General features: G+C 39.2%; 1 protein-coding gene across 1 annotated transcript in view; it reads right to left on the bottom strand.

Moving 5' to 3' along the window:
* Positions 1-12867, bottom strand: part of SNTG2 (syntrophin gamma 2) — a 277315-nt gene that overhangs the window by 128249 nt on the left and 136199 nt on the right. The gene's annotated exons all lie outside the window — the stretch shown is intronic.

Below are 12867 nucleotides of genomic sequence, written 5' to 3'. Positions count from 1 at the left end.
ATGATCCTGAAAAAGACCAATTTACAAAGCGTACTGTAGACTCCTTTGTATTTTGGGTAGACACGAGTACTGCTGTTATTATCAAAAGGACATTGAGAAGGATCTGGGGGTCCTGATGGACAACTTATGGGCAATTCTCTCACCCATTTTCCACTCTATTTTCGAATGATCAGCAAGTATATAATTATTTCTAGACTTATGACCATCTTCTGAGATTTTTTTTTTTTAAACAGAATTAGCTTAAACTGGAGATTTTACACTTAGTAATAAAGCAAACTGAAAACAGGAGACATGAATTGCTAAAACTTTTACCTTTTTTCCACATGAAATATTTTAATTCTAAAGAAAGCAGAAAATATTGAAGAGGAAAAATGTTACAGAGCTGAGTCTGTCTTGAGGTGTTCAATACCGGCTTTGCTCCTTCACCTTCTCCTTTTAGATGACCTCAGCAAAAAACAGGTTTTCAGAACACACTGCTGACTAGAATCTTCTACTGATAAAACCATTTTTTCTATCAATGTCTAGCATTGAATTGAACGTGAAAGGGAAACTACTGTAAAAACAAATTTCTAATATTTTTCACTGCAAACTGTTAATGGGATAAACTTAGCTTTATTACAAACAAATATTGCTTTATATTTTATATATGCCAAAAAGTAAAATGAGGAAGATGTAGAAGGGTAATTAGCAATTGCAAAAGCATTAAGGAACCTTAACCTTAAAAAAGAAAACCTTTTATTCCCTGCCATGACTTTTAGAAGGCAGAAGATATTATAACTGCTCAAATTTCAAAATACCATTTTGTTACTATTGCCTAGTATTTCAGAGAGCCTACATTAATAGACTAAATTTGCCATTTTTTTACTGACCTGGTGAGGACAATGGTTGCATGTATACCAAAATTGAGAAGACTAGAATCTGGAAACGTCCTGAGTGTAACACTATGTTTAATTAAATGTGCTTTGAAATACGGTGTGGAAAAAAGTTTTAAAGTTCAGTTCTATGTCTACCCATCTAACTCTTAGCAGTAACTCAAGCAAAAAGTATTAAAAGGCTTTTTGATAGTTTTCTGATTCCAAACAGGTTTGTGACACGAGCTGCATTGCCAGTTTATCACGTGATCTGTAAAAAGTACCAGCATACTCTGTGATTCAATAGAATTTCAACCTGCTTTAGGAAACAAGAGGAGAAAAATTCAGATGGTCTGAGTTCCCTGCAGAAGTCCCTCGATGCAAGACCCTTAAGCCAAACCAAATGGCAATGTGATTCTTGTAGATGTTTCCAAACAAGTAACACTACGGTATGAATGCAGTAAACAAAACCTAGACACAACAGGTTAGCTATTTAATTTAGGAAAGAGTCCTAGTATAGCTCAGGTTAGCTTGTAGATGTTGCAGCAGAGAGAGCCCACAGGAATGGTTACCACAATAAATTCTTACTAGAGAAAAATACTTCCAGTTTTACATGCATTTAGTAAATGAATTCTTCATCATTTGATTTTGCCTTTATAGAAAAATATTAATTTTCAACATAAGGAAAAAAATTGAACATGAGTAGTGTAAGTACTTTAAAATTTTGCCTAATTAAGTCACGATAACTAAGATGTGACTATAAGAAAAGTAAAGCAGATATTTTTTAAAATGTATCTTCAGAAAATTTGAAAGTGCTACATTACTACTGTCATTTATTACTTGGGATACTTGCTTAACCACAGCTAATAAGTCCCTTGAGTTTGAAAATAAAACTCGTGCATCTTACATGGACAGAATTCAGAAGTAAGCAGCAATAATTAAGACGCAAAAGCAATAGTTATAACTATGAATAAGTTATATTTCATTAAAAAAAAAAGTTCTACTAGCCAGCATAGCTAACACTCTATTACGAGTCAATGAAAACCTGTTTAAAATTGAAAAAAAAAGTGGTATTTCTAGGAATACAGTTAGGAGTGTTAGAAGCTGTAGGTACTCTGTGTGTATAATGAATCTAAATGCGGTATTTTCAGTATTATTACAGTATTTTTTAGGTAAAAATAGTTGTGCACATTTTAAAATTAATTAATCACTTGGAGAATAAATTGACAAAGGAATGTAGTAAAACGCAAAGGAAGATGAATCTGATCACACAATTGCAATATTCTAAGGTGTGAGGCTAGCTCTAATAGACATCAGATTAATATCACATTTAAAAGGCTTTTTGAGCTGAATAACATAATATAAAGTTAGATAAGTTTTGAATAGGTAACATTATATAAGGAAATAAGTTAAAATCTGGCATTTTCAATCTTTTCTTCCAGAATATGTAAATAAGTTTTCATTAAATTCTACTCTAGTATGCAAAAAAGTTTTAAATGCTGTAGAGGTGATAACTGGAAAACAAGCTTGGAGACTAAGGGGGGATGCCAAAAGCAGAAGAAATACATACTTTAAATGAGTTACAAGAAGAGAATTAGTTCCTAAAATAGCCTAAAACATCTTTATTTCAGAAACCATTAAGGGAAAGATAAGAACAGTGAAAAGACCAAAAATAGAGCTTCCCTGCAATTGCCAAAGGATGTCATTAAATTTCTCATATTATTCCATGTGACATACTCTCTGAGCAGAAGGGTCGTTACATTTGCTCTTTCCATCAAATATTCTATATGATTCTTGACTGCTTCAGCAACAAAACCACCCATCCTCAGAGGGACTTCAGGCAGTTCTCTCCTGAACACTTTATCTGAATGAAAACGTATTATCTACTTCTCTAATTTCTCTCCACAGAATAATTATCTTTAACCTTTTTCTTCAACCTGGACTGTAGTGGTAACAAAGTCAAATAGTAATTTTAAGTGCTATTTCATTAGACTTCTGCAGTTCATGAGGGAACTACCTTGTTAATCAGAGGTAGGTAAATGGAAGAAAGAACAGAAACTCTACACGTCAGTGGCATCCTACGGCCACAGTTTATTCACTCAACTGCTGCCTGGACCAGGTGACAACTAAGACAACGTAATGTACTTTTCACACCTTTCTCTATTTAGTTCAGAGTACAAGAATATTAACTGTAATATTACAGGTCCACTGAAATAACAAATAATGTTTTTCAGACTTCATATCTACCTTTTTGTTTCATAAACTGCAAAATGCACCTTCCAAAGAGAACATTCATCATAAAACCCTATAAAACTGTAATGCAGCTTCCAGAAACATTTTATACTTTAACATAGCTGTTAAGCAAAACTAGTTTTCTTTTACTGAAAGTTGATCTTCACGTGCAAGAAGAATTTGATCACTAATATACTCTTTGAATACAATTTCTTTACCCACTGAACAGAAAAGCATTATTCAGTATCAGGAACCTAATGCACATGTTTTTAGACACAGACACACACATATGTATGTACATATATATAAAGGCTCACTTCTGGAAAGTACACAAGCAGCTGCCTACATCTAGAGCTGGAAAACTAATTCACTGTTCGTTTTCTTTTTAGCCAAACTGTAAGAATGCAAACAAATTTCAAATTGACCTAAAATGGGAATGCTTTGTTTTTCTCTGTAAAAATGAGTTCTGGATTCATCAAGCTCTTTGAATCCTGTTAAAAAAAAAAAATAACACAAATTCTACAACAAAACAAAATTCCTAAGTGAAACTTACAATAATTAATCCCAAATCTTCTTCTTTCCAAGAATTACTTATGAATAATTTTAATTCATAAATATATGCATTTCATTGTAGCAATGAAAACATTACCCTCTTAAAAACATTTATTAGATCTGATTTTAAGTATATGCCCATTCAGTTCAATAAACATTTAAAAATTAACTCTTTGCATCCTTCTACCCAAAGAACGCTTTCATTTTAGGTCAATAATTTAAGTCCCTTGCTTCAGCATTTAACCCTCAAAACAAATCCCAGTAGTATAAATTGTTCTAGAACCTCAACTCAAGAATTCATCTACCTATGTGCTCCTCTCTAAATATGCAATGACTGCTGTTTGTACCACTGTACCTTAAGTACGTTAACTATTACTTTGAATAAAAATACATTTCCGAATCGGGGATCGAAGTACCTTCTTTTTACTTGTTGACTGATCTTTAACAGTTCATTAAGATGTCCTTTCGATTAAGAGGTACTGCCTTTTGCAGCCCGCCTAGTCTTGAAGAGGTAACAATAAAAAGATAAATCCAAAATGCTAAGAATGTTCTTCTGTGCCTTCTGAAAATAAATTTAGAGCTGGAGGCACAGGTCCAAGAGAGAGAACAGTGAGCAGATGCTATCTTCAGATCACATTAGCTTTCCAGTAATACAGAAGAAGAACACTAGCAAAGATAATTAAAAATTAATGATAGAAAATATGAATAATCCTAAAAAAAAATGAAGACATTTGAAAGTGATATTAGGAATGGTGTACAAACATTAAATGCCATCCATCTTCAGACGTCTTATGTTCAAATGAGGCCTTTCTTATGTTCAAAGATGGCCTTGTGTTCAGTCTTCACCTTCATTAGCATAAGGCATAACACAAATTTTTGATCCATTCCAACTTCCTTATAAACGCAAATACCTCCATTTGGGCTTAACTCATCCTTGATCTTGACCTTGCTGGCCCAGTGGAATGAACCTCCAAAGCTGACAAAGCCAAGGTGAGTGCAGCTGCAGGAATGAAGAACATCAGCTACGAATATAACCATGCTGTGCAGCTTGACCGTAATCTCACATCATGCCCACTGACTTGTTCTGAACTAGGCTTGGTTACCCTACTTGTACCACCCTTGTGGATGACCAGAGGCAACACAGAAAAAAATATCTATGGGAGAAGTATCACATATGCTTGCATACTAAACCGTCTTTGCTTGGCACATAAGTGTAAGTGAAACTGTTAAAAGCCCTCATCAAACTGACTTCATGTCCTCCAAACAGATGGTCCTCAACGCAGGCAGCCAGGATGTGATATTTGGACACCGCCTGTGTTTGCAGAGCACACGATTTAAGCCAAGAATGTTTCAGTGGCTAACGTCCTGAGTTTGTTCCAATCCTGCCAGGGTATGTGGCATCCCCAGTCAGAAATGGACTAAGTACATAAAATGGAAGATTCTTCAATGCAGCAGAATGTGAGTTGTAAGTCACCTTTTATCACAGAAGGTGGGAAAATGCTTTCAAATTAAGGTTTTATCATTTTTGGCTCTCAAGAGAGAATCTTTTCTGAAACTGGCAAAATGCAAACTATCCCCATTCCACCAGGTTTTATTAAATTTTATTTGAATACTTTTATCACACCTCAGTGAGCTAAGCCCACTGTTCTGCTTCATCATTGCTCCTTATCTGACTCCACATGTTGCATGAGATATGTGCAGAGCTCACAGCAGTAGCCACATTATTACAGCAGGTCTCAAGAAAATGGAAAGTTGTATCAAGGTAACAAAATGTGATTGCTAACTTGATAATTTTGCAACACAAAAAAGAAATTTGATTGCTTGATCTTTGTACAAATAAAATTTCCAATACTATATGCAGTAAATCACTTGTATGTCTGATGAAGTTAAATTTCAAAGTCCATTTGTTTTTACAGTCTCCACCCTTCAGATTCCATAAATTCTTAAAGACTCTTTAGCAATTAAAAATGGGAGTAACAGGTAACAGAGAGAAAAATGTAAACACATGAAAGGTCATACACTTTACTCATATATTGTGTATAAGGCTTCTTTAAAGGATATTTAATGGATCTGACAAAATTTCTTACAGATTCACTGTACAAGTAAGCCTGACTGAAAGCCTGACTGATCTGATTCCTTTCAAAGTTCAGGATATTCAGTTACACGTCTCTGAGAACAGGACTCACCATCTATTTGACTGTAAACCTACTGCAGTCCTTACTATAAATAAATTGTTAATACTAATTATAACACATATATAAAAATAATACACACCTAGAAGCTCTTAGGAAATCACCAACTACTATACAATGATTTACTCTATCTTAAGCCAGTTTCAAAAGGAAAACACAGGGAAGCAATGCTGTATTAAATTACATAAACCCCTAGAGAAACCATGAATCACTCTTCGAAAATCTTACTGAGAAGCCTGAACATCAGTAGTATCTTTTCATAATCTGGGTGATTATTAGTAATGCTGCTAATACACTGAGTCAAGTGGATGATTTGATACATGGGTAGGAAAAAAAAATCCTTGCTTTGGAAGTGAAATAATTACCTACGGGATTAAAATTACTCTGTAGCTAATTATATCACTTTACTTTTGAATTTATAAATGCGTTTGCCTTTACTTGTTCTCATTGTGTCTGGCAAAGGACTTTTGTCCCTCTGAAATTAGCTTTAGCAAAAGCTTTGGTGGTATGAAAAAAATGTAACCTTTGTTAGACTGGAAGACAGAATCCACAGAAAAAATGTAAAGGGTTGAAACTCAGTGATGAGCCATTGGCATTGCTCTTAATATTGTTGAGGAGGGCATGTGCCCAGGAGAAACTCAGGACATTCTTTACTGTGATTTGCAATACACTGGACATTAGCTGACCACGTAATCTTGTCTTTCAGAAATGTAAAGCTATGCTCCTTAACTGAGATTCTGTGTATGTTTCAGTGAACTTGTTCAGGAAAGTCTTATTGACTAGAGTGATCTAGGATACCTTAATCTGAAAGTTATAAACACAGTGATCACAGCTGAGAAGTCTCTAAGAGCGTCAAAACTGTAAGAAGAGTATTTATTACCACTGTTGCTACAGAAGTGCTTGTGTTGAATAATGAAATCAAATCAAATTGAAACGCTCACCCTGTCTCAACAACTGAAGAGCAAATGCCTTCAGCTGCTGCTTAGTCAATACCAACAAAATCACTTCTATATTTGAAAAAAAATTTAAAGAGTACAATGACAGCTGATTAATTACATTATTTAGGATAGCACAAGGTTGTACAGATATAAAAAAGAAGCAACTGCTTTATTCTATTAAACTTCTAGCTTTGGAACTATAAAATAGCAGTGTAACCAAACAAAGTAAGGTTGGAAATATGATTTTGCAGTGTTGTCCTACGATGGGCATTACATTTCACAAACAGTATCAGACATTTTAGGAAATCAGTACTTTAGTCAGTAAGGTCAATTTTACTCACGTAAGTTTGGCCATTTTACTCAAGGACCCAAAATAGTAAAATCCCTCATAGTAAAATTCCTGATAAGAAATCCCTTCTTTATCAGGTAACTGAATGTATTTTCAAATGTTACTGCATGATACAACTTTTTTTTTTCTTTTTCATTCAGTGTATTTGCTTGGGGCAGCTCACTAGACTCAAAGCCACCTTTGAAGCCAGCCTATCGGTTTCACGGTTATTAGTACCTTGTATAATGAAAGTCCATTGGTGATTTATTCACATTATGTACATACAGATGTTCAATTGAAAATTTAGTTTGAGATAAATCTGTATGAGTCTCATCTCTCCCTCATGCTTAACATTTCCTCTCTTTATAACCAACACGAATATTTTTCCAGATATCCTTTTATACATAAAAATATATGTATTGAACTACGTGTATGTGTGCATTCATGTATAGAGAGGGAGAATGAATGCACATATTTTTAGAACTTGTTATTTTCCCTTAAATAATATTACCAGATTGTTTCTTATACCATTAAAGCACTAGAATCTTAAAACAGAAATCTTCCCTCAAGGTAATCTGTGAATTAAATTTGGACACATTTTCTTCATTACTATTAATTACCAGTTAAATATGATACTATCGAAGTAACACTGTGAACAGCTTTTGTTATTACCTTTTTCCTATACTGACTAATGGCAACACTTTGAGATTTTTGAGATCATATCCAAAGAAAAAGATTCGCAGCATAAGAAGGTTCTGGACTTCCAAAATGTTTTTACTCTTTTTAGAAATATTCATTTCCTAGGAGAAACCAACAAATAAAAAACTCCACGCCGTTTTCTGTTTCACAGGCCTTCAGTAATTAGAATGGGAGTGCAGGAAGCACCGTGCCACAAAAGCATTTATATCACATACCTCTGATCTTTAGCATCTGCAGCACTAAATGAATCGCGGAATCGCTCAGCCAGGAAGGGACCTCAGGAGTTCACTGCACCCAGCCCCAGCCCACACTGAAAGCAGGGCTGAAATGCTCTTCTTCCCGCTTTTGGGGCTCTTCTTCCCGCCAGTGACGCAACCGATACTATATAGACTACCTTCTTCATACCTCGTCAGGTGTGTCAATGTCTTCATGCCCTTCACTGACTCAGCCATGAGCGTTGCATATGGGCTTACTGTGATACAGCATTGCCTCTGGTTATAACCACTACTCACTTTGGAGCTTCCTTTGACAAAAGGTTACAAGATCTTAAAACAAGTATCTCCTGAGGAGAGATTTTCAAATTTGAGGCAAACAGCCGAACCCATAAAATGGCTGTTGCACTTGTTATTCTACAAATAAATACAGTTCATGGAAAAAATACCTACGATATACAAAACTCTGCACAGAAGTATTTTATATACAAACTCTCTACTAACCTTGATTGAAGGTACTACATCCTAAGAGGGCAGAAGATAGCTTTCTTTGTTGGTGATTAATTTCCTGAATTACTTTCCTTTGACCTGAATGCTTTTATTAATTTTATTATTATGATGTATTTATTTTCTTGGTGTAGTTTATTATGCTGTGTATTCAAGGAGCCTATTATTGTTCCATATACAATAACCCGACTGACATAAAAACATCTTCTCTTGCTCACTGCAGAAACAATATCATAAAAAGAACTATCATACTGGAATATATATAAGCACTGTACACAAGGAACTTGAAGCAGTCTTTCCAACAGGATACCGGCATAGCCAATCCATTCAATACTCACTATGTATCAGCTGAAAATGGGTTAGCAAGTCTGTGTATTACATTTCAAGCAAAATAAGGACCCCCTAAAGAAAATGCAAAGGAGAAAACCAAGCACAGCCTGCAATTTAGTAAAGCACAAGGCTGAACATGGTGCCAAGCAAATGTGCTTAATCTCCACTGCAGCAAAGCAGGAAGAGAGGCTGATGAGTTCAAAAGACCACATCAGTGGCTCCGAGTCCTTTAAGGAGCAGGACATGCACTGGGGGTCACAGTGCAGTGCTCTGTCTTTTCTTGCAGGAAAGGTTACGTGAAATAGGTACATTTATTCTAGAGAACAGAAGAAACACATAGAAGCTTACCATAGAAACATGACAAATCTTCAAGTATGTAAAAGAATGCCTCAGCAAAGCAAAGAAAAAACTACTCCCCATTTCCTTGTCCACCAGAGAGGAAAATATGACTTTGTTTTTGATCACCTAAGACCCTTAGTTCACGTTGCAAGGCACTGCCCACCCACGTGCGATGGTTCTACTTTTCCTTAGTGAAGGGCACCCTTATTTTCCGGAGCAGTTCTCCAATTTGCCAAGACCAGTACAAGGTCTGACACGATTCCTCAAAGGTTCCTTTTGTTAAATCATAGAATCATTTAGGTTGGAAAAGACCCTTGGGATCATCAAGTCAAACCATCAACCCCACTCTACAAAGTTCTCCCTCACACCATATCCCCTAACACCACATCTAAATGACTCTTAAACACATTCAGGGATGGTGACTCCACTACCTCCCTGGGCAGCCTATTCCAGTGTCTGACCACTCTTTCTGCGAAGAATTTTTTCCTCATGTCCAGCCTAAACCTACCCTGCTGCAGCTTGAACCCATTCCCTCTTGTTCTATCGCTAATTACCTGTGAGAAGAGACCAGCACCAACCTCTCTACAATGTCCTTTCAAGTAGTTGTAGAGAGTGATGAGGTCTCCCCTCAGCCTCCTCTTCCTCAAACTAAACAGTCCCAGCTCCTTCAATCGCTCCTCATAAGATTTCTTCTCTAGGCCCTTCACCAGCTTCGTTGCCCTCCTCTGCCCTTGCTCCAGCACCTCGATATCTCTCTCATATTGAGGTGCCCAGAACTGGACACAATACTCAAGGTGTGGCCTCACCAGCGCTGAGTACAGGGGGACAAGCACCTCCCTCCTTCTGCTGGTCACACTATTTCTAATACAAGCCAGGGTGGCACTGGCTTTCTTGGCCACCTGGGCACACTGCTGGCTCATGTTCAGCCGCCTGTCAATTAGAACCCCCAGGTCCTTTTCTGCCAGGCAGCTCTCCAGCCACACTTCCCCAAGCCTGTAGCGATGCATGGGGTTGTTGGGGCCCAAGTGCAGGACCCAGCACTTGGCCTTGTTGAAGCACATTCCATTAGCATTGGCCCATCAATCCAATCTATCCAAGTCTCTCTGTAGAGCCTCCCTATCCTCATGCAGACCAACACTCCCGCTTAGCTTCGTGTCATCTGCAAACGTGATGATGATACACTCTATGTCCTTATCAAGGTCATCAATAAAGATGTTAAACAGAAATAGTCCCAACACTGAGCCCTGAGGGACACCACATGTGACCAGCTGCCAGCTGGATTTAACTCCCTTGGCCACTGCTCTTTGGGACCGCCCATCCAGCCAGTGCTTGATCCAGCAGATCGTATGCTCATCCAGGCCATGAGCCACCAGTTTTTTCCATGAGAATTCTATGGGGGACAGTGTCAAATGCTTTTTGAAAGTCTAGGTAGACAATATCCACAGCCTTTCCCTCATCCAATGATCGGGTCATCTTGTCATAGAAGGAGATCAGGTTCATCAGGCAGGACCTGCCTTTCCTAAACCCATGCTGACTAGGCCTGATCCCCTGCTTGTCCATTATATGACTTGTAATGGCACTCAAGATGATCTGCTCCATGACCTTCCCTGCTACCGAGGTCAGACTGACAGGCCTATAGTTTCCTGGATCCTCCTTTCTGCCTTTTTTCTAGATGGGTGCTACATTTGCTACCCTCCAGTCCATTGGGACCTCCCCAGTTAGCCCCCTCTTCCAGAGGTCATAGACTCTCCTTTTGTTCTTGAGGTCCAGCCAAAGGTCCCTATTTAGCCAGGCCGGTCTCCTTCCCTGCCTACTTGTTTTTCAGCACATGGGGAAGCCTCCTCCTGTGCCTTTAAGACTTCTCTCTTGAAGTATGTCCAGCCTTCCTGGGCTCCTGTATCCTTCAGGGCAGCCTCCCAAGGGATTTTGTCCAGCAGTCTTCTGAACAGGTCAAAGTTTGCCCTCTGGAAGTCTAAGGTGGCAGTTTTACTAACCCCTCTCCTTGTTTCTCCAAGAATCAGAAATTCGACCATCTCATGATCACTGTGCCCTAGACGGCCACCAACCTTTACTTCCCCTACAAGTTCTTCCCTGTTCACAAGAAGCAGGTCCAGGAGGGCACCTTCCCTTGTCAGCTCACATACCAGCTGCATGAGGAAGTTATCTTCCACACATTCCAGGAACCTCCTGGATTGTTCCCTCTCTGCTGTGTTGTATTCCCAACAGATATCTGGGAGGTTAAAGTCCCCCACAAGAACAACGGCAAGTGACCGCGAGATTTCCCCCAGCTGCTTATAGAAAGCTTCATCCGCCTCACTGCTTTGGTTGGGAGGTCTATAGCAGACTCCCACAGCAATATCAGCTTTATCGGCCCTTAACCTAATCCAGACACTCTCCATCCCATCATCACTATACTTGATTTCCGAGCTCTCACAGCATTCTCTAACATACAGGGCCACTCCTCCGCCTCTCCTTTCCTGTCTGTCCCTCCTGAAGAGCTTGTAGCCATCGATTGTGGCACTCCAGTCATGTGAGGCCATGCTTCTGTGATAACCACTATGTCGTAGTTCCCCTGGTGCATCATGGCTTCAAGCTCCCCCTGTTTGTTGCACATACTGCGTGCACTGGTATAGATGCACTTCAGATGTGCTAATGACTCCAGCACCTTTTTATGAGTGTGGGCCCCATTTCCTACCAGACCCCTCCCAGGTGCTTCCATGATTTCTAAATGTCTGTCCCTTCTCTCAAATGAAATGGCAGAGTGAGAGTCCTCGCTAGTCAACCATCCTTCAAGCCCTGGCATGCCTCCCTTGCGTTTATTCCTGACAGGCCCAGTTATCTCCCCTTCCCCCCTCATATCTAGTTTAAAGCCCTGTCAATGAGCCTTGCTAACTCCTGCCCCAAAATTCTTTTCCCCTTCTGGGACAGGTGCACCCCACCTGCCACCAGCAGGTCAGGTGACTCATATACCCAAAGCCCTGCCGATAACACCAGTCCCAGAGCCACGAGTTGACCTGATGCCTCTTCCTGTTAATTTCCTCATTCATGATTGCCACTGAAGGGACAGAGGAGAATACAACTTGCGTTCCTGATCCCTTAAGCTGCCACCCCAAGGCTCTAAAATCTCTTTTAATAGATTTTGGGCTCCTTCTACCCGCTTCATCACTACCCACCTGAAATACTAAGAGGGGGTAATAGTCAGAGGAGTTTACTAGGGCAGGAAGTTTGTCCAACACATCCCTGACCCGTGCCCCAGGGAGGCAGCAGACTTCCCTGTGAAGTGGGTCAGGACGGCATATTGGCCCCTCTGCCCCCCTCAGTAGAGAGTCACCCACAACAATCAGTTGTGATGCTGGGTCCATGGCGACTTCCTTTTTCTAACATTTCTGGCCTGGGTGTATCATCCTCCTCTCCAACAGCCGGTTCTCCTGCAGGACTTCATATCTGTTCTGCAAGGGCAACTGGAAAGGTGGGAGGGACCGGGAGGGGATTCACCTGCTTCCCCGAGCAGGGACCTGTTTCCATTCCCCCTCTTCTCTGCGAATAAATGACAATGTGATACTTAACTGGGATAGACGACACTGATTTAGATCTTGTGTTGTCATCACCATAATAAACATCACAAATCACTCTTTGCTTGCAACTAGGCACAGTTAGTCATCCCATATAGCAGTGAATCACTGTGTA

This window comes from Larus michahellis, chromosome 3, assembly GCF_964199755.1.
Source record: "Larus michahellis chromosome 3, bLarMic1.1, whole genome shotgun sequence".
In the NCBI taxonomy this organism is placed as follows: domain Eukaryota; kingdom Metazoa; phylum Chordata; class Aves; order Charadriiformes; family Laridae; genus Larus; species Larus michahellis.
Note: the sequence above shows the minus strand (reverse complement) of the source record. Positions and strands in the feature narration are given on the sequence as shown.